At 40.9% G+C, this 26,179-nt stretch overlaps 1 protein-coding gene across 1 annotated transcript in view; it reads right to left on the minus strand.

Annotated features, from left to right (window-relative positions):
- The window catches only part of NUDT3 (nudix hydrolase 3), a 116,968-nt gene that overhangs the window by 18,320 nt on the left and 72,469 nt on the right, over nt 1-26,179 (minus strand). The window lies entirely within an intron of this gene.

The following is a 26,179-nucleotide window of genomic DNA, read 5'->3' on the forward strand; positions in this document are numbered from 1 at the left end:
GGGTACTATGGCTCATGCCTGCAATCCCAGCACTTTGGGAAGCTGAGGCGGGTGGATCACTTGAGCTCAGGAGTTCGAGACCAGGCTGGGCAACATGGTGAAACCCTGTTTCTACAAAAAATACAAAAATTAGTTGGGTGTGATGGTGCACGCCTGTAGTCCTATCTACTCGGGAGGCTGAGGTGGGAGGGTTGTTTGGGTCCAGGAGGTGGAGGCTGTAGTGAGCCAAGATCACACCACTGCACTCCAGCCTGGGTGACAGAGCCAGACCCTATCTGTAAATACATACATACATACATACATATATAGATTACTTCATTCACTTATTCATTCAACAAATATATACTAAATGCCTAATTTGAACCAGAAAACAGTATATGTGCCAGAGGTATAACAATGAATAGGCTAGAACGCAAGATCCCATGGGATTAAGACCCTTGTCTGACTTGACTGTCTGTATACAATATGCTGGAAGAGAGTGCGGCACCCTGCAAGAACTCAAGAAAGCCTAGATCAACAAGAACATAAACATGGTAATTCTGCTACGGGTAAGTATCATGACAGAAATACACAGAGTGATGTGATGACAAGGAGTGGCAGAAAGAGGGACAACTTCAGTGGTTAGACCTTCTTTTTTTTTTTTTTTTTGAGACGGAGTCTCGCTCTGTCACCCAGCCTGGAGTGCAGGGGTGCGACCTTGGCTCACTGCAACCTCCACCTCCCAGGTTCAAGCGATTCTCCTGCCTCGGCCTCCCAAGTAGCTGGGACTACAGGCACCCACCACCATGGCCGGCTAATTTTTTGTATTTTTTAGTAGAGACGGGGTTTCACCATGTTAGCCATGATGGTCTCGATCTCCTGACCTCGTGATCCGCCCGTCTCAGCCTCCCAAAGTGCTGGGATTACAGGCATGAGTCACCGCGCCTGGCCTGCCTTTTCTTAAATAAGAAAATAGTAAGTTGCTTCTCTACATTTTTATAAATAACTGCCCTCCACAGCCAGCTAAAACTAGCTAGCTTATACTTCATGAATTAACCAGTGAAGTTGCCTGACAAGTGGGACAAGCTGCCAGGCCAGCCTGGGTTGGAAAGCCAGTTCTGTACTCTGATCCCAGGCAGCCTGAATACACTCCACTCATCTCTTGAGACATGTCACCTGTGCTCCTGCCACAAGCCTCCACTGAGGGTCTGGAAGGAGAGCTGTTGGGGCAGATGAAGGCCTTGGGGGACAGAGGTAAGAAAAGTCTTTGTTTTGTTTTGTTTTTTTTAAACTCTTGTCGCCCAGGCTGGAGTGCAGTGGCGTGATCTCGGCTCACTACAACCTCCGTCTCCCAGGTTCAAGCGATTCTCTTGCCTCAGCCTCCCGAGTAGCTAGGACCACAGGCACATTACAGGTGCGTAACACCACACCCGGCTAATGTAAAAACATACATTTTTTTTAGTAGAGACGGGGTTTCATCATATTGGCCAGGCTGGTCTTGAATTCCTGACCTCATGATCTGCCTGCCTCAGCCTCCCAAAGTGCTGGGATTACAGGTGTGAGCCACTGCACCCGGCCCGAGAAAAGATTTAAGAGGCGATCATTCACCTTTCTCCTCCACAAAGGAGAGAGAAAGAATTCTCTTTAGCAGCTACTATCCAATTATTTTTTTCTTAAAGAAACTAGAAGTTTATAAAACAATCTCCAAACTTTTAGGGCACAAATCAACTTAACATTATGACAACTCAATATAATTAATTTAAAACTTTTGTTTGGCTGGGCACGGTGGCTCAAGCCTGTAATCCCAGCACTTTGGGAGGCCGAGGTAGGTGGACTGCTTGAGCCCAAGAGTTCGAGACCAGCCTGGGCAATAAGATGAAACCCCGTCTCTATAAAATACAAAAAATTAGCTGGGGATGGTGGCACATGCCTATAGTCCCAGCTACTCAGGAGGCTGAAGTAGGAGGATCCCCCCAGCCCAGGAAGTCAAGGCTGCAATGAGCCATGACTGCACCACTGCACTCCAGCCTGGGCAACAGAGACACCTTGTCTCAAAAAAACAAAACAAAATAACTTCAAAACACAAAATTTCGTTTAATAATAGTAACCTCTGCTTTCGACACCAACATATATCTATGATTCACTCTGTGTCAGATGCAGTTAAGAAAAATGTAAAAGTACCTATTTGAAAGACACAAATGTGTAAAATCTAGTGTAAATCAAATTATGCTGCCATTTGTACACCAACATTTCAATGGTATTTTTCACTTCTAATTAGTCTTTCACCTTGTAGAATGTAGAAACTAATGATGTTTGTTTGTTTAAAGAGATGGTGTCTATGTTGCCCAGGCCGGCCTCAAACTCCTGGGATCAAACAAGTCTCCTGCCTCAGCCTCCCGAGTAGCTGGGATTACAGGTGCATGCCACCACACATGGCTAATGATACTTTTTATTTGTTCCTTAGCCTTTCTTTCATAATATTTATGGGATCTAATTAGCAGAATTCTATTTAATGTGATCTTACCAATAATTCTATAGTATAAAGCAAATAAATATTTCCCTATTTACCAATTTTAAAAATTGGAATTCAGCACTTTTCTCAGGAAGAGGTCCCCCCTTTAGTAAAAGGATTTCAGTTCTTTAAAGTCATAGTGCTGACAAAAAAGAAAAATTTCTCACAGGCAAAGGTTCTCCCAGACAGCTTACCTTAACTATCTTACTTTTTCACAATTTTCCCAGACTCAGAGTCCAACTTTCATCTCCTAGTTTTTTCTCAAATGCTGCCACAAGCAATCTGAGAGTGGCTTATTTTTATCTGTCACATGATTCCTGCATGCAGGTCGGGATATGTGTCAGGGCCACATCTGACAGATATTTGGCTCACACATTTGGGGATAAGATTGAATTCAAGGGTATATTAAATTTGGTCCCATCAGGATGCTGGTATGGATCTGTCTTTTGCAAAATGATATGAAAGCAGTTACAATTTCAATCTATATGTCAAAAGCCACTAATCTAGAGAGGGAGTCTTTATTTAAAAATCCATCTTAATAGAGATAGTTCTTTCACCCTTTTCTAGTACTTTAGGCCTGGTTAACAAAAATAATCTGAACAATTGCCTACCCTTTTTCTTTTTTTTAAGAGACAGGGTCTCACTCTGTCGCCTAGGCTAGGGCGCATGGTCATAGCTCACTGCAGCCTTAACTCCTGGGCTCAAGTGATCCTCCTGTCTTAGCCTCCCACGTAGCTGGGGCTACATGCATGTGCCACCAAGAGCGGGTACTTTCTTAAAATTTTTTTTTTTTTTTAAGTCCAGGTGTGGTGACTCACGCCTATAATCCCAGCACTTTGGGAGACTGAGGCGGGTGGATCACCTGAGGTCAGGAGTTCAAGACCAGCCTGGCCAACATGGCAAAACCCCATCTCTACTAAAAACACACAATTTTTTTTTTTTTTTTTTTTGAGAGACAGGGTTTCATTCTGTCACCCAGGCTGGTCTTGAAATCCTGGTCTTAAGCGATCCTCCCACCTTGGTCTCCCAAACTGCTGGGATTACAAGTGTGAGCCACCTGCCCGGCCCTGCTTTAATAAGAGAAAAAAACACAAGTGTCTCTTTTTCCTATGAGGTGTTCTACTGGGATTGAGGTATTTCTCTGGAAAAGGCTGGATCCCATCTTGCTCTGTGGCAGTCTCCCTGTGTATGTACAAAAGCTTAGGCAGAGGCACTAATGTGGGTGACAGCCCTTCGAATCTGTGCCTAAAATGATCTACCACAAGGAATCCTGACTTTGTTGGCACAAAGTGGACCGTCATCTTCTGAAACCAGCTTTTCACTCTACAGTGGACATTTTGACCGACAATGATGTCTGCCCAGCCCACAGGCATTTCCCTTCCCTTGCTGCTGCTACCAGGGAGACCCAGATTCTGTCCAGGTGGGGGCTGTGGCGTACTTTGAGACGGCATGCCTAAGCAAGGCATAGGAAATTCTGCTCCCCTCTGCAGGGACTGGTTCAGAGGTGCTGTATGTTCAACAGCTCCTTAAAGGCTGTCTCTCAGGGACTTCTGAAAAAGATTTCCAACCACGATAAAAAGACAGCACAAAAAGAAACCCTGTACTTCCTTGTCAAGTGGGGATGTGAAAGCTGGAGCTGCTACCATCATCTGATCATAACGGGAAGGCCAAAGAAATCTAGTGAGAAGCTGACCCAGCGCCCTGATGCTGTGGAGCTGTGAAGCAATGAGGTAATAATGGCCAGCGTCTGGGCCTTTCATATTTCTCACATAACTGATGATGCTGAAGCCACTTTTAGTCAGGTGTTCTGTTATTATTCGTAGCTGAAAGGTTCCTGCTACTTCTTCCCTTGATTTAAAAGGTAGCTCTCTGAGAAGACCAAGAACTGTATTCCCCACTCCCTGCAAGAGACAACTACTCACCTGAAAATGGTGTTTATCATTCTCTTGCATGTTTTTATACTTTCACTACTTGGGTATGTATCCACTATTAACAGTATTTGCTGCAAGTTTCTCTACTGAATTAAAAAAAGGTATTTTACCTTCTATAACTTTTTCCCTCAGTATTATGTTTCAGAGTTTTAGCTATATTGATACATGTAGTTCTAGGTAATTCATCTTAATTGTTGAACAGTTATCTATTTTAGGAATTTACCATAATTTATTAATCTACTCATCAGTCTACTTCTGCTATTAAAAATGCTGCAAAAAACTCTCTTGTAGATCTAATCTATCTCCTTGGTACCAAGTAAAAGAGTTTCTCTAAGATTTATACTAAAAGTCAAATTTCTCAGCCACAGAGGATAAGTACCTCCAGATATTTTCAAGTTGGTCTCTTTTGGTAGATCAACTGCAGATATAGTAACCATTCTCCACCTCTCCCTACATCCATATCCTTTGACATTACTTCTGCAGCTCTTCCATCAAGGGATAGAATCTACTTACCCATCCCTATATCTAGACTTGCCTTGTGTCTTCCTTCGGCCAACAGAATGTAGAAGAATGGTTTACCAGGTCCAAGCCTAGGCCTCAAGAGGCCTTGTAGTTTCCACTTTTCCTCCTGGAACTCTGCCATCGGCATATGAATAAGCCTGAGCTTAGGCTCCTAAAGGATGAAAGACCACAGCTGTCTAGGCTGAGTGGCCTACAGCCAGCTAACCTCCAAACTGTGTGAGAGCATAGCCAAGATCAGCAGAGTTGCCTACTCAACTCAGAGCTGGCTGCAGACATCTGAAGAGTCCGGCTGACACCAGAAGTTGACCTTGGCTTGTAAGTAGCAATAAGTACTATTTTAAGCCACTGCATTTTGGAATAGTTTGCTATACAGCAAACTGATATACTCTCCAAAGTACACAGGCAGTGCATGAGTTGCCATCACTCTTGTTCCTCTTCAATACTTAGTATTTGTTGTTAGCCATTTTCCCTCCCCACTTTTGGGTCAATATGAGTGTGAAATTGTATTATATTATTTTTTAACTGAAATTGTACACTTTTTCCTACTTCAGTGAACATTCAGATTTCCTCTTTGGGGAATTATATATTCATATTCTTATTTGACAAGTGACCATCATAATGAATCTGCAGTTCTTTGTATGTTTGTTATTTATTTATTTAGAGACAAGTCTCTGTAGCCCAGGCTGGAGTGCAGTGGTACAATCATGGCTCACTGCAGCCTCGACCTCCCAGGCTCAAGCAATCCTCCTGCCTCAGCCTCCTGAGTAGCTGGGACTACAGGCACGTGCCATCACAACTGTTTTTTTTTTTTTTTTTTTTTGGTAGAGATGAGGTTTTGCCATGTTGCCCAGGCTGGTCTCAAACTCCTGGGCTCAGGCAATTCTCCCATTTCAGCTTCCTTCTTGATACTTATGCTCTGTGGTAAATATTTTCTCCCAATCTGGCACTTGTCTTTTACCCTTGTTTTCAATGTTCTTTGCTGAGCATGTTTTATTAGACACAGTTTATTTTACCTATCTTTACCTTTTGTGTAAACACATCCCAGGGAAGAAACACATCCCTGGCCGGGTGCGGTGGCTCATGCCTGTAATCCCAGCACTTTGGGAGGCCGAGGTGGGCGGACTGCCTCAGCTCAGGGGTTTCAGACCAGCCTGGGCAATATGGTGAAACCTGTCTCTACTAAAATACAAAAAATTAGCCGGGTGTGGTGGCATGTGACTGTAGTCCCAGCTACTCGGGAGGCTGAGGCAGGAGAATTGCTTGAACCTGGGAGACGGAGATTGCAGTTAGCCGAGATTGTGCCACTGCACTCCAGCCTGGGTGACAGAGCAAGACTCCATCTAAAAAAAAAAATCAAAAAAAAACAAAAAAAACCACACATCCCTATTCCTATGGCATAAAATTACAGTCACATATCTTTTCTAATTATCTGAGAGTTTTATCGTATGATCCATCTGTAATTTATTTCCAAATAGCCAATGGTCTAGAGATTCCAGAATAGAGCCATAGATATTACTGTTTTACTAATCTAGTTGTTAATTTATGTACTAATAGCATATGCATATGACTTTAACTAATACAACTTTTGGAATACCCTTCTCTGCTCTTCTTTAACAAAAACTTCTAAGCCATTTTTGTACCTTTATCCATCCATATAAATGCCAAAAATCAGTTTTTTCAGATATTTTGGCAGTGGTGCAAACACAGCTTACTGCAGCCTTGACCTGCTGGGCTCAAGTGATCCTCCCTCCTTAGCCTCCTGATTAGCAGGGATCACAGATGCGTGTCACCATACCTGGCATTTTTTTTTTTTTGGTAGAATTGGGGTTCTCATTATGTTGCCCAGGCTAGTCAGAACCAGAAATATTCAGCTGGTTTTCTTAGATATCAATCTTATCTCTTGCAATCCTTCTAAATGTGTTCACTAATTCTATTACTAATAGTTCCTGTTGTTTTTCTTTCGTTTTTCTAAGTTAATAATCACATCTTCTGTAAATAACGACAATTTTGTCTCTGGAATCTTTACAATTTGTATTTATTTTTCTTGTCTTAATTGCAGTGGCTAGGATCGCAGTTCAATATTAAATGTTAGCATAATAGCAAGCATAACTATCTTATTCTTATCTGTCATGGGAATGCTTTGAACATTTCAAAAATATGATGTTTGCTATTGGTTTTATTAGATACTCTATCAAGTTAAGGAAGTTCCTTTTATTTTTAGCTTGCTAATAGTTTTTATAATGAATAGGTGTTGAATTTTAATAAATTTTTACTTAGAATTTGTGCAAATTCTCATTCATAAATGACAATTTACTGTTCTTTTCTAGTTTAATTATTGAGATCGGGGTCAGCAAACTACAGCTTATAGGCCAAATCCATCCTGCCATCAGTATTTGTAAATAAAGTTTTACTGGAACATAGCTATGTCATTTGTTTAAGTATTGTCTATGGCTGCTTTCACATCACAACAGGAGAGCTGAGTGGCTAAAACAGATACCATATGAATTCTAAAGCCTAAAACATTTACTATCTGGCCCTTTATAGAAAGCCTGCTAAGAGGCCAGGCACGGTGGCTCATGTCTGTGATCCCAGCACTTTGGGAAGCCAAGGCAGGTGGATCACCAGAGGTCAGGAGTTCGAGACTAGTCTGGCCAACGTGGTGAAAACCCCATCTCTACTAAAAGTACAAAATCAGCTGGGTGTGGTGGCGCATGTCTGTAATCCCAGCTACTCGGGAGGCTGAAGGAGGAGAACCACTTGAACCTGGGAGGCAGGGGTTGCAGTGAGCTGAGATTACGCCACTATACTCCAGCCTGGGGGATGACAGCAAAACTCTGTCTCAAAAAAAAAAAAAAAAAAAAAAAGAAAGTTTGCTATCGGTGGGCATGGTGGCTCAGACCTGTAATCCTAGCACTTTGGGAGGCTAAGGTGGAAAGACTGTGAGCCCAGGAGTTCAAGACCAGCCTGGGCAACATAGTTGAGACCCCATATCGAAAGAAGGACAGGACAGGACAGGACAGGACAGGACAGGACAGGAAGAAAGAGTTTGCTAATCACTAATCAAGATCTTATCAGTCTTACAAAAGGTACGTAACTATCCTCCTCTAAATAGTCTTCAAGAATATACATATTTAAAAATTTTTAGTAAAATTAATCTAGTCTGATCTTGGTATTTTTTGGCAGGAAGGAAGGTGATTACTACTTAATTTAAGGACTAATGATCTATGTGTAGGTTTTCAAATTTTTCTTTTTCCTTTTTTTTTTTGTTTTTTGAGAAAGGCTCTTACTCTATCTCCCAGTCTGAAGTGCAGTGGCGCAGATCATGGCTCACTGCAGCCTTGACCACCCAGGCTGAAGCAATCCTCCCACCTCAGCCTCCTGAGTAGGTGGGACAACAGGGTGCGCCATCATGCCCAGCTAATTAAAAACTTTTTTTTTTTTTTTTTTTTTTTGGTAGAGATGAGGTCTCACTATATTGCCCAAGCTGGTCTTGAACTCCTGGGCTCAAGTGATCCTCCTGCCTTCACCTCCCAAAGTGCTGGGATTACAGGCATGAGCCACTGTGCCCGGTCTGGATTTTTTTTTTTTTTTTTTTTTTTTTTTTTTTTTTTTTTTTGAGATAGAGTCTTGCTCTGTCGCCCAGGCAGGAGTGCAATGGTGTGATATTGGCTCACTGCAACCTCCATCTTCCGGGTTCAATCAGTTCTCCTGCCTCAGCCTCCTTAGTAGCTGGGACTACAGGCACGTGCCACCATGCCCGGTTAATTTTTAAATTTTTAGTAGAGATGGGGTTTTACCATGTTGGCAGGCTAGTCTGGAACTCCTGACTTCAAGTGATCCACTCGCCTTGGCCTCCCAAAGTGCTGGGATTATAGGCGTGTGAGCCACCATGCCCAGCCTGAATTATTTTAAAAGAAAATTTGGGTAGGATTTTCTGGAAATTTTCTATGAAAGTTTTCAAATCTTTCTGTTTGTAGCTCTTTGTAACATTCTTATAATTTAAAAACCTCTATTATAAATCTGTTATTTCCCTTTTTTGTTCTTCATTTATTTCTGTCTTATTTATCAGTCTTGCCAGAAATTTATCTATTTTATTAGACAAATAAAAATAACCCACTTTTGGTTTTGTTGGTCATTTCTATTTTTCTATTAATTTCTACCCCTTTCCTTGTTATTTCTGTCCCTTTACTTCCTCTGGGCTTGCTCTTGTTTTTTCCAGCTTCTCGAGTTGATTGCTCAATTTATTTAATGTCCATTTAACTTTCTAATATAAGCATCTAAACATCAAAGAACTGACTGAGCTGTATCCCATAAGTCATGATGTGAAGTGCTTTCACAGCTCTTCAGCTCTATTTGCTTATTTCTATGATGATTTAACTCATGGATTATTTAGAACATTTTTTTGTTTCCAAACCTATGTTTCTCTCTCTTTCAAGCTGGCTCTGTTGTTGATTTCTAATTTTACTGCATTCTATCAGAGTATATACAGTCTATAATACTGATGCTCTGGAATTTTTAACCATTCCTGTACAACTTAACATGTGGTTATGTTCTTCTCCTTCCATGCACGCTTGAAAAAATTAAGTATTCTTTGTTGGGTGGAAGCTTATCTCTCAACACAGCTACGTGCTCAATCTTGTTAATGGTGTTATTTAACATCTATTTTTCTGTTTGCCACTTTTTCAATCACTTTCTAAATGAGATTTTATTGTTCTTCATAGGGACTATCAAGCACAAAATGAGATGTTTTGAAGTCTTCAATATGGCTATTGAGTTGTCGACTTTCCCCATAACTCTGATAATTTTTACTTTATATTGATGAAGGTTTACTAGGTGTACATAAGTTCATGACTACCATACTGTCTTGGCAGTCCTTAAATTTACTTCCTGTGTAGCAAGCTTTGTGATAAGCAGCTTGTATTCTTAAGTCCATGGAATTAAGAGAAAGCTGTTAAGTGGCAACAAGGCCAGATAAGTTAGATTTTTCTAAATCCAGCAGCTGTTGGTAGTTTAACGATTGTGGAATCTCCAGAGGCAAGGGTTGCATTTAGTGTTTGCCGAAACCACTGTTAATTATATTGAAGTCAATGGAAAGTAAGCTGTGGATATATTTCCTAATGACTAAAAATCCTTTCCTGGAATGTGGAGCTGGATAGGAAAGCAAACACAACTGTTTTGGAAGACTCTTCTGGACTCAGTTCATTTCGCAGAAGGCGACTGGCTCCTGTCCCAGTAATTCCACCTCTATTCAGGGTTCCAACACAAACCAGCTCAAATACAGTACTATATTCTCTCTAACAGGGCACATTCTAATCTGTTCACTTAGCCACTAAACTTACTATTTGTCAATGGGTACCATTCAGTGTATTATAACACAGACCACTAAACTGAGTAAAAAGATATCTTTAATTCCAGTTGTTAAAAAGTGGTTAAAAAGTAATTTAGGGTAGTTATTTGTACTAAAAGTGTGCTAACAGCAAAATATCTTTAAATTAGTGAATTTGAAATATCAGTTCCTCGACTAAGGAGCAATTCTTTTTTAAATGCTACTAGCTTTTGAGATAAATTATACAAAGAAATGAGTGAATTTACAACAATGTGGCCTATGCGCAATTTGTGAAGAGGGGTCTATTAAAAGCAAGATACTCCTGTGTAGTATCTTAGAGAAGCAAAAACATTTATATCATTATTTTCAAGTCAAAGGAGAAAAAAGAGATATAATTCTGAAACACTGGGTGTGATGGTACACAACTGTAATCCCAGCTACTTGGGAGGCTGGGTAGCAGGACCGCATGAGCCCAGGAGTTCAAGACCAGCGTGGGCAACATATCAAAACCCTGTCTCTAAAAATAATAATAATAAAAAATTCTAAAACTTAAAAGTTGAGGCCAGGTGTGGTGGCTCATGCCTGCAATGCCAGCACTTTTGGAGGTGGAGGCAAGAGGATGGCTTGAGGCCAGGAGGGAGTTCAAGACCAGCCTGGGAAACAAAGCAAGACCCCATCTCTACAAAAATAAAAAAAATTAGCCAGGCATGGTGGCACGCCTGTAGTCTTAGCTACTCAGGAGGGCGAGGTGGGAGGACTGCTTGAGCCCAGGAGGTTGAGCCTGCAGTGAGCTATGACTGCACCACTGCTCTCCAGTCTGGGCAACAGTGGGAGAACCTGTCTCTAAAAATTTTAACAAAAAATGTAGTGGTAGACTACGTATATTATCTCTTCTTCCAAGGAACCCATTAAAATGAAGGATAAGAACAAAAGAGAAAAATGAAATAACATAAGATGCTCAATTAAAACCATAAAAGGCAGAGAAAGAATGGAAGAACAGGAACAGAGAACAAGGGGCAATGGACAAAAAGCTATCAAACGTGGAGATATTAATCCAACTACATCAATAATCACTTTAAACATCAATGGTCTAAATACATCAATTAAAAGACAGGGTTGGGTGCAGGGGCTCACAGCTGTAATCTCAGCACTTTGGGAGGCTGAGGCAGATGGATCACTTGAGGTCAGGAGTTTGAGACCAGCCTAGCCAATATGATGAAATCCCATCTCTCCTAAAAATACAAAAAAAATCAGCTGGGCATGATGGCACATGCCTGTAATCCCAGCTACTCAGAAGGCTGAGGCAGGAGTATGGCTTGAACCTAGGAGGCAGAGGTTGTGGTGAACCGAGATCGTGCCACTGCACTCCAGCCTGGGAGACACAGAAACTCTGTCTCAAAAAAAAAAAAAAAAAAAAAAAGATAGGTCAGGTGCCAGGTGGCTCACACCAGTAATCCCAGCACTTAGGGAGGCGGAGGTGGGAGGCTCACTTGAGCCTAGAAATTCAAGATCAGCCTGGTCAACATAGGGACACCCTCTCTCTACAAGAAATAAATAATTAGCTAGGCATAGTGGTGTGTGCCTACATGTAATCACAGCTACTCAAGAAACTGAGATGGGTGGACAGCTTGAGCCTGGGAGGTCGAGACTGCAGTGAGCACTGATTGCACCACTGTACTCCAGCCTGGGAGACAGCGTGAGATCTTCTCTCAAAAAAAAAAAAAAAAAAAAAAAAAAGACAGACTGTCAGAGTGCATCACAAAACAAGAGTCATCCAATATGTTTAATATGTTGTCTACAAGAAACCCACTTTAAGTATAAAAACACATACCTTGAAAGTAAAGGGATGGAGAGTGATACATACCATGCTAACACTAATCAAATGCAAGCAGGAGTAACTAACTACACTAATCTCAGAAAAAGCAGACTTCAGAGCATAAAAGTTATCAGGAATAGAAAAACATTACACAATGATAAAGGGGTCAGTTCTATAAGACGACATAATAATCCTTAATGTGTATATGCCTAACAACAGAACATCAAAATACATGAAGCAAAGACTGACAGAACTGCAAGGAGAAGTAGATGAATCCATTATTACTGTTGGAGACTTCAATACCCCTCTATCAGAAACAGGCACATCTAGGTGGCAGAAAATCAAATTGACATAAGTGACCTCTATAGACCACTTCATCCAACAACAGCAGAATATACATTACTCTCAAGCTCACATGGAACATTCAACAAGACAGACCACATTCTGAACTACAAGACACACCTTAACAAATCTGAAAGAACAGTAATCATAAAAATGTATGCTTTCAGACCAGAACGGAGTTAAGAAATCAATTAACTTGGCTGGGGACAGTGGCTCACACCTGTAATCCCAGCATTTTGGGAGGCCAAGATGGGAGGATCGCTTGAGCTCAGGAGTTCGGGACCAGCCTGGGCAACATAATGAAACTCTATCTCAAAAAAAAAGAAAAAAAAGAAAGAAATCAATAACTGAAAGATTGCTGGAAAATCCCCTAATATTTGGAGATGAAACAACACACTTCTAAATAACATATGAATCAAAGCAGAAATCTCAAGAAAATTTTTGAATAAAAATAAAAATATAACATCAAAATTTGTGGGATGCAGTGAGAATGGTACTTAGAGGAAAACTTTAGCACTAAATGCATATATTAGAAAAGAAAGATCTAAAATTAATAATCTAAGCTTTTACCTTAGGAAACTAGAAAAAGAGCAAATTAAATCCAAGTAAGCATAAGAAAATAATTAAAAATTAGAACAGAAGTCAATGAAATTGAGACAGAAAATCAATTGAGAGGATGAACATAACCCAAAACTGGTTATTTAAAAGGTCAGTAAAATTAAAAAGCCTAAAAGTATACATTTAAAATATATAATAAAATATATATATAATAATATAATATATATATAATAAAAATAAAATCATATAAAATTGGTAAGTCTTCAGCCAGGCTAAGAAAAAAAGAAGACACAAATTACTAATACTAGACATGAAAGAGGAGACATCATTAAAGATATCATGAACAAAAAAGAGGAAAATAAAACTATGAACAACCCTGTGCCCATGGATTTCACAACCTACATGAAATGACCAATTCCTAGAAAAGTAGAATCTGTCAAAACTCACATAAGAAAAAACAATCTCAATAAGCCTATACCTATTAGAGAAATTAAATCAATAATTAATAACTGGCTGGGTGCGGTGGTGCATGCCTGTAATCCTAGCACTTTGGGAGGCTGAGGTGGGAGGATTGCTTGAGGCCAGAAGTTTGAGACAAGGAGGAGCAAAACCAGTGAGACCCATCTCTGCAAAAAATAAAAAAATTAGCTGAGCATAGTGGCCTGTTCATGTAGTCCCGGCTACTCAGAAGGCTGAGGCTGGAAGACTGCTTGGGCCCAGGAGTTTGAGGCTTCAGTGAGCTATGTTTGTGCCACTGCACGCCAGCCTGGGTGACAGAGCAAGACCCTGTCTCAAAAATAATAACAAAAGCAGGGTATGGTGGCTCACGCCTGTAATCCCAGCACTTTGGGAGGCCGAGGCAGGAGGCTCACTTGAGGTTATGAGTTCAAGACCAGCCTGGCCAACATAGTGAAACCCTGTGTCTATTAAAAATACAAAAATTAGCCGGGCGCAGTGGGACATGCCTGTAATCCCAGTTACTCTGGAGGCTGAGGCGGAAGAATCACTTGAACTGGGAAGCGGAGGTTGCAGTGAGCTGAGATCATGCCACTGCACTCCAGCCTGGGCGACAGAGTGAGACTCTGTCTCAAATAATAACAACAACAACAACAACAACAACAACAACAACAACAACCACAACCATAATAATAACCTTCCAAAACAGAAAGCAGCAGGCCCAGATGGGCCATTGGTGATTTCCACAAGTTAAAGAAAAAATTATACCAATTCTCTACAATTTCTTTTAGAAGAAAGAATGCTTCCTAACTTAGTCTGTGAGGCCAGCATTACCCTAATACCAAAACAGGACAAATACATCACAAGAAAACTACAGACCAATATCTTGTAGTAAATCAAATCCAACAATGTGTAAAAATAATTACACCTACAACCAAGTGGGATTTATCTCTCCCAAGGCTGGTTCAATGTTCAATAATCAATTAATGTATTCCATCACATCAACAAGCTAAAAGTCACATGATCAGGTACAGATGCAGAAAAAGCATGTAACAAAATCATACCTACTCATGATAAAAAAAACTCTCAACCTCCAATCACAGTTGGACATAGAAAAAAAAATCTCTGAGCAAACTAGGAACAGAGGGAGACTTCTTCAATTTAATACAGAATAAGTACAAAAAACTATCGCTAACATCATGCTTAATGGTGAGAAACTAGAAGCTAAATGGTGAGAAACCAGAAGCTTAATGGTGAGAAACTAGAATAAAACAAAACTGTATTCATTTGCAGATGACATGATCTTAATTTTTTAAAAATCCAAAAGGATTGACAAAAAAATGTGAAATTAAAACAATTAGCTTGTTTTTAGGCTGTAAGATACAAGGGTAATATACAAAAGTCAATTGCTTTTCTACATCCCAAGAATAAACAAGCAGAATCTGAAATTAAAAACATATCATTTACATTAGCACCTCCTAAAGTGAAATAATTAGGTATAAATTTAAAACATACATGTACAAGATCTATATAAGAAAAACCACAAAACTTTCAGATATCAAAGAAAAACTAAATAAATGGCAACAATCCATGTTAATGAATAGGGCGACTCAACATTATTAATATGTCAGTTCTTCCCAACTTGATTTACAGATTCAACACAATCCCAATTAAAATCCCAGAAAGTTATTTTGTGAATATTGAAAAAGGGATCCTAAAGTTTATATAAGGAGATGCAAAAGCCCAGACAGCCAACTCAGTAAGAAAGGAGAACAAAGTTGGAGAACGGATATTCAACTTCAAGACTTACTATAATGCTACAGTAATCAAGATAGTGTGGTTTTAGCAAGAGACAAATAAATAAATAGATGGAACAATAGCGAGCCCAGAAATAGACCCACATCAATACAATATACAAATCTTTGACAAAGGAATAAGAACAATACAATGGAGAAAAAAATTGTCTTTTCTACATATGATGCTGGCGTTTTTGCCTGGCCATCCACACGCAGAAAAATCAATCTGGACACAAACTTTATACCCTTCAAAAAATTAACTCAAGATGGATCACAGACCTAAATGTAAAACATAAAACTATAATACTCCCAGAAGATAACACAGGGGAAAATACAGATGACCGTTGGTTTGGCAATGAATTTTTAGATGCAAAACCAAGGGCAGAATACCTGAAAGAAAAAATTGACAAGATGAACTTCATTAAAATAGAAAACACCTATTAGGATAGCTAAAATTGGCAGGGTGTGGGTGGCTCATGCCTGTAATCCCAGCACTTTGGGAGGCTGAGGCGGGTGGATCACTTGAGGTGATCAAGACCAGCCTGGCCAACATGGCAAAACCCCGTCTCTACTAAAAATACAAAAATTTAGCTGAGTGTGGTGGTGCACGCCTATAATTCCAGCTACTTGGGAGACTGAGGCAGGAAAATCGCTTGAACCTGGGAGGTGGAGGTTGCAGTGAGCTGTGATCTTGCCACTGCACTCCAGCCTGGGCAACAGAGTGAGACTCGTTACCAAAAAAAAAAATAAAATAAAATAAAATAAAATAAAATGAAATAAAATTTAAAAAAGGATAGCTAAAATCTAAAACACTGACAACACCAGATGCTGGTGAGGATGTGGAACAGCAGGAACTCTTACTTGCTCTCTGGAAAGAATGCAAAATGATACAGCCACATTGGCAGTTTCTTACAAAACTATACATACTATTACCATATAAAGCCATTGCACTCCTTGGTGTTTACCTAAATTAGGAGGTGAAAGCTTATGTCCATGTAAAAACTTGCATATCAGTGTGGGTCTATTTCTGGGCTCACTATTGTTCCATTTATTTATGTGTCTCTTACTAAAACCACACTGTCTGGATTACTATATAGCAGCTTTATTAATAACTGCCAAAACTCGGAAGCAATGTCCGAGTCCATGATGTCCTTCAGTAGGTGAATGGATAAATAAGGTGTGGTACATCTACACAAAGGATTATTATTCAGTGCTCAAAGAAATGAACTATCAAGTTATGTATGTAAGGACATGGAGGGGGCCGGGCATGGTGGCTCACGTCTATAATCCCACCACTTTGGGAGGCTGAGGTGGGTGGATCACCTGAGGTCAGGAGTTCGAGACCAGCCTGGCCAACATGGTGAAACTCCTTCTCTACTAAAACTACAAAAATTAGCTGGGCATGGTGGCGCACGACTACAAGCCTGTAGTCCCAGATACTAGGGAGGCTGAGGTAAGAGAACTGCTTGAGCCTGGGAGGCGGAGCTTGCAGTGAGCTGAGATTGCACCACTGCACTCCGGCCTGGGTGACAGAGCGAGAGCTTGTCTCAGAAAAAAAAAAGAAAAATAAAATAAAGACATGGAGGAATCTTAAATGCGTATTACTAAGCGGAAGAAGTCAATCTGAAAAGGCTACATACTGTATATTCCAACTATAAGACATTCTAGGAGAAGCAAAAGTATGAAAACAGTAAAAGATCAGTGGTTGTCAAGGATTTAGGGGAGGGAGGGATGAATACATAGAGCACAGAGGGTGCTCTTATAGGGCAGTGAAACTATTCTGTATGATACTGTAATTCTGGATACATGTCATTATGCCTTTCCACAAATATAAAGAAAGTACAACACCAAGAGGGAACCTTATGAAAACTAGGGATTCGGGGTGATTATGATGTGTCAGTGTTGGTACATTGACCGTAGCAAATGTACTGCTGTGGTGTGAGATGTTGATAATAGGGGCTATGCACACGTAGGGTCGGTGGGTATATGGGAACTCTGTGTGGTTTGCACTCAATTTTGCTGTGAACCTACAACGGCTTAAAAAAAAAAAAAAGTTAAGGCCGGGCACAGTGGCTCACGCCTGTAATTCCAATACTTTGGGAGGCCGAGGTGGGCAGATCACGAGGTCAGGAGATCGAGACCATCCTGGCTAACACGGTGAAACCCCATCTCTACTAAAAATACAAAAAAATTATGCCAAGCACAGTGGCTCACGCTTGTAATCCCAGCACTTTGGGAGGCCCAGGCAGGTGGATCATCTGAGGTCGGGAGTTCGAGACCAGCCTGACTAACATGGAGAAACCCTGTCTCTACTAAAAATACAAAATTAGCCAAGCATGGTGGCACACACCTGTAATCCCAGCTACTCGGGAGGCTGAGGCAAGAGAATCACTTGAACCCAGGAGGCGGAGGATGTGGTGAGCCGAGATTGCACCACTGCACTCCAGCCTGGGCAACAAGGGTGAAACTCTGTCTCAAAAAAAAAAAAAAAAAGTGTGAGCATAAAAAAATTAAACCCTGGCTGGGGGCGGTGGCTCATGACTATAATCCCAGCACTTTGGGAGGCCAAGGCAGGTGGATCACTTGAGGCCAGGAGTTTGAGACCAACCTGGCCAATATGGTGAAACCCCATCTCTACTGAAAATATAAGGCCAGGCACAGTGGCTCACACCTGTAATCCCAGCACTTTGGAAGGCTGAGGTGGGTGGACGACCTGAGGTCAGGAGTTTGAAACTAGCCTCGTCAACATGGAGTAACCCTGTCTCTACTAAAAAAAAAAAAAACAACAAAAATTACCCAGGCATGGTGGTGCGCGCCTGCAGTCCCAGCTACTCGGGAGGCTGAGGCAGAAGAATCACTTGAACCTGGAAGGTGGGTGCTGCAGTGAACCAAGATCCCGCCACTGCATTCCAGCCTGGGCAACAGAGTGAGACTCTGTCAAAAAAAATAAATAAATAAACCCTAATGCCAAAAGTAGTTTCTTTCCTAACTACATAAAGGAAGCTAAAATTATTTATATAGTTCATTATACAGTTCATTATATAGTTCATTAACTATATACCTTATATGTAACTATATAACTTAACTATGTAACTTAACATCAGTACCATGGCATTTCTTCACCAAGAAAAGGCACTTAAAAAGCAACAGGATGAAGTCTCTCTCCTGACAACGGTAATAGGGTGATGGGAGGAGAAAAGAGAAGATGAAAGCCCAGGGCTTTGGGAGACACCCCTGAGGGTTCAGGTCACAAGTCACTGTGTGATTCAGGGCAAATTAGTCTGTTTTTCTAGTAATAATAATACCTAGCATTTGAGTTCTTACTAAATGTCTACCTGTGAAGCAGGTATTATATCATGATATCTATGCTCCAGACAAGAAAATTGATATCTAGAGATGATAAATAATTTGCCAATACTATGCAGTTAAACATCAGCACCAGGATTAGAACCTAGGTGTCTTTGATTTTAAAGCATATACAGGTACCAACCTCCTGATCTCTGCTGCTGGGAAAATAAATCAGGACACCTTCTGCAGGGGAGATAAGTTTATTTAAATGGAACATTAAATTATTTTTTGAATTTGCAGTTACTACACGGGTATTACATAAATCTTTCGCCTTCTAGACTACCTGAAAAATCCGTATTAAGGACCAGCTTTAAAAAGGGAGTGGGGGGAACAAACACTTAAGAAAAACTGGTTTTGCAAGTCTTAAGTGATTCTGGTTCTCTTATTACCTGAAAGGCTCCTCAATTTTCTAGCTTTCATTTTAAAGGCAGAACTGGCAGTTTCAGTTTGAAATGACAAAAAAATTCAACTTTGCCAAATACCACTACAAAGGTGGTCTTGTTCTTTCTGAAACATTTAATATCACATCTATTCTATTCACTCACCAGAGATGAACGGTTTATTTGAAAGCAGCAACAAGCTGCATCTACCTTTCTTATTCTCAATCTGCTAAATGACATCATTTTTTATTTTAGACATTCTAATAGGTATGTAGTGGCATCTCACTATTCAATGGCATTAAAGGTAATTTATTTCATTAAAAATTTTTTTAAGACAGAGCACAACCCTGTCTCAAAAAAAGTTTACTCATTTAGATCATGTACAGACATATCTGTTATAAGTATGTATTCAAAAGAAAAACTGAAGGCATGCAGTTATAGGTTTCTGCTTGACCAAAAGTATAGATTTAAACTAGATAACCTCTTGACATCCTTTCAACAATGTGATTCTATGACCCCATAAAAATAAATTCCACTTAATATCACAGTCTCTATATACAACAGGCATACTACCTTAGGCTTCTCAAGTTTAAGGATTTTCTCAGTGATGTCCTCATTCAGTTTTACGCCCACAGCTTTGCTAGTTACACGGCCATAAACAGCTGATTGTCTTTCTTCCTGATTCCATAAATCTCCGATAAAGCATGTCATGAAGGAGCTCTCATCATCCTGGTTAAAAACAATCTCTTCCCCTCTTTGACTGCCTTACTATCCACTCTAGAAACCCACTTCAAAAGCCTGGCTCTTTTCACTTTGTTTCGTAGAGACAGGTCTATCTGTTGCCCCGGCTGGTCTTGAACTCCTGATCTCAAGCAATCCTCCCACCTCAGTCTCCCAAAGCACTGGGATTACAGGTGTGAGTCACCACACCTGGCCCAAAAGCTTGGCTCTTTTGAGAGTGTTTTTATGGCTGATTTTGAAACCAAAACCTTATCTATTTTAGGGCCTGATGTGGACCCCTACCAAGTCTCTTAACTGACAGAATCAGTTATTCAGGTGGCATCCCAGACTGCCCTGTAATTCCCCCTCAATCACAAAAGGTAGTAAAGAGGAACAAAAATGGAGCCAAATGAAATGAACACTTTAGTGGCATTAGAGAGTCTCCTAGAAATTCCCGCCTTGTCTAAAGGACAGTACTGCTTCATATAGAAGAGATATAAATGAGCAAGAATGGCAGGTAGATGGATGAAAAACAGTATTTCATCTGGCATAGGTGTGAATGCTTGGACTTGCTACTTCTAGTATAAACACATTCTGTTATTTGAAACTTAATTTCCCATCCTCAGTACCACGGCATTTCTTCACCAATAAAAGGCACTTAAAAAGCAACAAGATGAAGTCTCTATCCTCCAGGTTTAATGTAAGACTGTATTTCCAACCACGGTAATTTAGGCAGAGGGAACAGCAATCACAAGGGCACTAAGAGGGAAAAGGCCTGGTATTACAGGAGCAGCAAGGAGGCTACCAGTATTGCTGGAGCACAGTGAGAAAGAGAGGGGAGTGAGAACTGAGGTCCCAGAGGGAGACAGATCATAGGCCAATCTGAGGGCTTCAGCTTAGAAAACCTTTGAGTGACATGATCTGACCTGGTTTCTTTTTACAGGATCATTTTGCCTACTGTGTTGAAAGTAGTAGACTGAAGAAGGCAAGGGTGCAGGGGGTGTATGTAGCTAAGGAATCGAGGTGAGTGGTGATGGTGGCTTGGACCAGGGGGATAGTGAAAAAGATGGTGAGAAGTGGCTGAAATCTAGACACACGTACTCTGAAGGTAGAGCCAACAAGATTTGCTGATGAACTAGATATTAGGTGTAAGAAAATAACAAAAATCAAGGATGACTTCTAGGTTTTTGGGTTAAGTAACTTAAAGGATGGATTGCCACTACGGAGATGGGGAAGACTGCTGGCGAAGCAGGTTTGGGGGAAGGCAGTAGAATCAAGGCTTATACATACTGAGTTTCAGATGGCTATTGAACATTCAAATAGAAATACCAAGTAGGCAAGTTAAGAACAGCAGTGGTTAGGGATAGATTACTCAACCATCCACTTAACTACCTACCTACCCACTAATCCAACCACCTACCTACTGTATTTAAAGCCTCCAGATTGGGAGAGATCACCAAGGAATAAACAAGAAGCAGACAAAGAAAAAAAAAGACCAAGGACTGAATCCCAAGGCATCTAATGTTAAGAGGTGGAGAGAGAGGGAAAAATGAGCAAAGACAACTCAGATGTAGGAGAAAAACCTACTGGAAGCCTGCTGGAAAAAGGTATTCAAGCTTTTCTCCCCCCACAGTATTTTGCTCTCAGCCTTTGATTCTTTTAGCTGACGCCCTAGACAACATGGTACATGGCTGTGCCTTGTCTGAATTCATGTCTGACAGAAAGTATGAGATAACAAATGATTATCCTTATTTTAAGTTTTATTAGGTAGCAACAGATAACTCATCATGTCTCAATACATAAAAATCAGCATCACCAACAGAAGTCACATAAATATATACAAGAGCAATATTCTCTAGTTCTCAGGCTGATTAACATATCTGATAGTTCTTCATGGATTACTTCTAGTCAAAGTGTCTTTTACCCCTTTAAAGATTAACCCAGTCCTTTGGAAACATAGTCAGCTATCTCAATGATCTCCATGTGAACCATCTCTTTCCCAACTCATCTTATCCTCACAAACAAAACATTTTAATTTAAATTAAAACTCTAAGAATAGCAAGGTCAGGTTTAAAAGCTGAAAATAAACTTGCATCAAAAGCAAAAACCTAACTGAAGCTCTGCCATCTGCCCCCAGAGACATCTTTGCTTTCATTTCCTTGTACCCAAGGAGAAGACAATATAGAACGGAATTTCAGCAATTCTAATTTTAACTTTTCTAAGCTCAAATATATCCCTTTAGAATTCTTGGGGGAAAGGGTGGCTGTATCCTTAAGCACTTTAAATACTAACTTTTACAACTGCTCGATTGCTTCACATTTCTGCCCAGACTCTGGAAAAGATGATGGGGTTGTAAAAAAATTTTTTAAACTTTAGATAAGTAAAAGTTTCCATGGCTTCCTTCCAGTCCCAATTCCTTCCCCAGAGGTAATCACTCTAATCAGTTTAATATTTTCCCTGCCAGATTCCACTCTATATATTTACATATATATGAACACACACAAATATGTTTTCGTACATTTTATTTTACCCAGATGGGATCACGCTTGCCAACTAACCTTATCTTCAACAAACATTTAACTATATGTCTTACAGGACGCTCTTGTTGGGATATAAAGATTTCCTATATTATTTTTAAACTGCTGGATGGTAATAAAAAACATGAATGTGTCATATTTGACACAACCACTCTCCTATCGGTGGACACTTACACTGTTTCTAATTTTTTGCTATTACAAATAAAGTTGTGATGAACCTCTTGTACATGCTTCTTTAAAAAAAAAATTTTTTTTTAAATGGAGATGAAGTCTCACTATGTTGCCTAGGCTGGTCTCAAACTCCTGGACTCAAATGATCCTCCCACCGTGGCCTCCCAAAGTGCTAGGATTATAGGTGTGAGCCACCATGCCCAGCCTGTACATGCTTCTTTGTGCTCATAAATAAGCACTTCTCAGCATATACTTAGAAGTGAAAATGCTGGGGTGAGATATAACCAAAACACAAGATATAACCAAAAGACACAGAAAGTCAGAAGATTTGGTCAATGTGTCCAAGCCTGTGGCAAGAGAGGAGAGATAGGGCTCTTCTAGGAAAACAGAGCTGGGACAGTAAAAAAAAAAAAGGTGCTGGGATGGTAGAAAATGACAGCTGTGAGGCAAGGAAAACTCAAACCATGTTTTTTCTGTGCTCTCACACCAAACAATCAACACCGAAGGCTTCTGTAACAAAATGTGTGGGGGTTTTCCTCTCCCACACCAAGCAGGGATCAGTTCTGCAGTGGATGCCAGCAGGGTGTCATCCAACTCAATTCTGAAGCTATCTACCGGAAGACAGCCCCAGAAACCAAGGTTGAGGGCTCAGTCCCACAACTCCCGCCTTCCTACCAGTCACAAGTCCGGGCCTCTGGAACTTCTGACCGACTAGTTTCAAGTTGGAATTTCCACGACCCCCTATTTGGGCTCAATTGCTAAAGCAGCCCATATAACTCAGGGAAACTCACATTTACCAGTATATTACAATGAATATATGCCATACAGATTAAGAGATGCACAGGACGAGGTTGGGGGAAGCTGCACAGAGCTTCCATGCTCTCCCTGGGTGTGCTGCTCTCTAGGAACCTCCACGTGTTCAGTTACCCAGAAGCTCCCTGAACTCTGTCCTCTTAGGCCTTTTATGGAGACTTCATTGGATAGGCATGATTGGACAACCATGTTGAAATGTGATTGAACACAAAGGGTATGAGTTAATACTAATCGACTGAGTAGGAAAACCTAGCCAAGGCCTGTTTGTTCAGATTCTTCTTGGCCTTTCTGTGCAGGATTTTTTCCTCTAACACATGGGGCATGACCTTCTCTGGAATGAGGATCTTGTGACCCACAATCAGAAAGGCGGGGAAAGATCAGAGTCCTGCCTTGGGCAGGTAAAAGGAGGGCAGGAGAAAGTCAGAGACAGAGATTCTGTTTTCTGAGGCCTGCTCCTGAGGCCTAAAGTGCTCCAACATTATAACAAAAGACTGTTAACTCCAAAAGGCTATGACAGTTAGGAGCCAGGAACCTGAGACAAAAACATATATATATGTGTCAACATCACAACAGTAAAGAGAAACTTCTGTCTCCTTTTTAATAATTTACATGAACCTCCTAGTTCACTTCTGTATCCAATATTTGAAAATACTCTTGAAAAGCCCACAGTCAAGAAGGAAGGGCTGTTCATAGGCGAAAACTCACACAGAAGGAAATACATCAAAATGTTACCAGTGGCGAGCATGAAAATTTTAAATTTTGTTCTTTTTACTTTTCTGCTCTTTTTTTTTTTGGAGACGGAGTCTTGTATGGTTGCCTGGGCTGGAGTGCAGTGGTGTGATCTCGGCTCACTGCAACCTCCACCTCTCAGGTTTAAAGCGATTCTCCTGCTTCAGCCTCCCAAGTAGCTGGGATTACAGGCGCCTGTCACCACGCCCAGCTGATTTTTGTATTTTTAGAGCTAGGGTTTCACCATGTTGGTCAGGCTAGTCTCTAACTCCTAACCTCGTGATCTGCCCACCTTGACCTCCCAAAGTGCTGGGATTACAGGAATGAGCCACTGCACCCAGCCTACTTTTCTGCTTTTAAAATGTCCACACTAGGCTGGGCACAGTGACTTACGCCTGTAATCTCAGCACTCTGGGAGGCCAAAGTGGGTGGATTTCTTGAGCCCAGGAGTTCGAGACCAGCCTGGCCAACATGGTGAAACCCCATTTCTACAAAAAATACAAGAAAATTAGCCAGGCGTGGTGGCATGCACTTGTGGTCCCAGCTACTCAGGAGGCTGAGGTGGGAGGATCACCTGAACTCAGGAGGTCGAGGCTGCAGTGAGATATGATCACACCACTCTATTCCAGCAGGGACAAAGTGAGACCCTGTCTCAAAATAAATAAATAAATAGTCCACATTAAATATACAGGAAAAACACACTTGAAATTTACATTACAATGAGATGGTGAAAAAAGCACTTCTATATCAGCATGGAAAGTCATAAAAGCTTTGATAGAATGTAGTGACTAAGCTGAAAACCCAAAGAGGTGTCTCTAGGTGGCAAAAGGATAGGGCATGGTTTCTAGCAGGAGGGATAGGAGGGAACCGCATGCATTATGTCAGATGTTTGGGGTCCTGGAAAGCAGTTAGAATGACTGGCACATAGGGTCTGAGATAGCACAGACATCCTTAAGGTTATAATATGTGCTGTCTCAGGCCAGGCACGGTGGCTCATGCATGTAAACCTAGCACTTTGGGAGGCCGAGGCAGGTGGATTGCCTGAGCTCAGGAGTTCAAGACCAGCCTGGGCAACATGGTGAAACCCCACCTCTACTAAAATACAAAACACTAGCTGGGCGTGGTGGTGCGCACCTGTAATCCCAGCTACTCAAGAGGCTGAGACAGGAGAATCGCTTGAACCTGGGAGGCAGAGATTGCACTGAGCCGAGATCATACCACTGCACTCCAGCCTGGGCAACAGAGCGAGACTCCATCTCAAAAAATAATAATAATAATAAAATAATAATAATGTGTTGTCTCCTTCATCATTAATAGAATTAGTTTTAAAATCTTGGCTAATCTAGTAAGAGCAAGATACCAGCTTGCTTTAATTTGCATTCATCTGATAATCAGTGAGGTATAATATATATATTTTTCACTTATTATTTCTTCTCTGCTTAGAAGTGGTAAATCTCAGGGAAGATCGACCACCACTATCTTTCCCAATCCATTCCATGGGTATGCAAGTCACTGAGCAGTACTACACTCTCACCAAGGCGCCCAGGTACTAGAACCTCCTCAAGTGACATGAGCATCAGGAAGCACACAGCATACCTATGTGCAACTCAACAAAAATATTTATCCTAAATCTAATCAAGCCTCCAAACCTGGGCTGTTCAAAATGGTGACCATGATATACATGTAGCTACTGAGCACTTGAAATGTGGCTAGTGTAACTAAGAAACTGAATTTTGTATTTATTTAATTTTAATTAGTTTGTTTTTGTTGTTGTTGTTTTCACTGCTTCTTGTGAAGCAGAACTATCCCATAGGCAGTGTGCCCAGAAAGCCTTAATTAGTTTAACTAGCCACGTAAGGCAGCTAGTGGCTGCCATACGGAACAACGAAGATACAGAACTTTTCCTTCACTTCAGAAAGTTCTATTGGATGGCACTGTTTTAGACTAAGTTGCTGGAAATACAGAGGATGGGGAAACAAGTTAAAGGAAACCAGGAAGAAACAATCAAACAAAACCAGGATGTGAGGCATTTTATAAGACAACTACCCTGGACTCTTTTTTTTTTTTTTTTTTGAGATGGAGTCTCGCTCTGTCGCCCAGGCTGGAGTGCAGTGGCGCAATCTCGGCTCACTGCAAGCTCCACCTCCTGGGTTCACGCCATTCTCCTGCCTCAGCCTCTCCAAGTAGCGGGGACTACAGGCACCCGCCACCACGCACAGCTAATTCTTTGTATTTTTAGTAGA

The sequence above is a fragment of the Nomascus leucogenys genome, chromosome 22a, assembly GCF_006542625.1.
Source record: "Nomascus leucogenys isolate Asia chromosome 22a, Asia_NLE_v1, whole genome shotgun sequence".
Lineage (NCBI taxonomy): Eukaryota > Metazoa > Chordata > Mammalia > Primates > Hylobatidae > Nomascus > Nomascus leucogenys.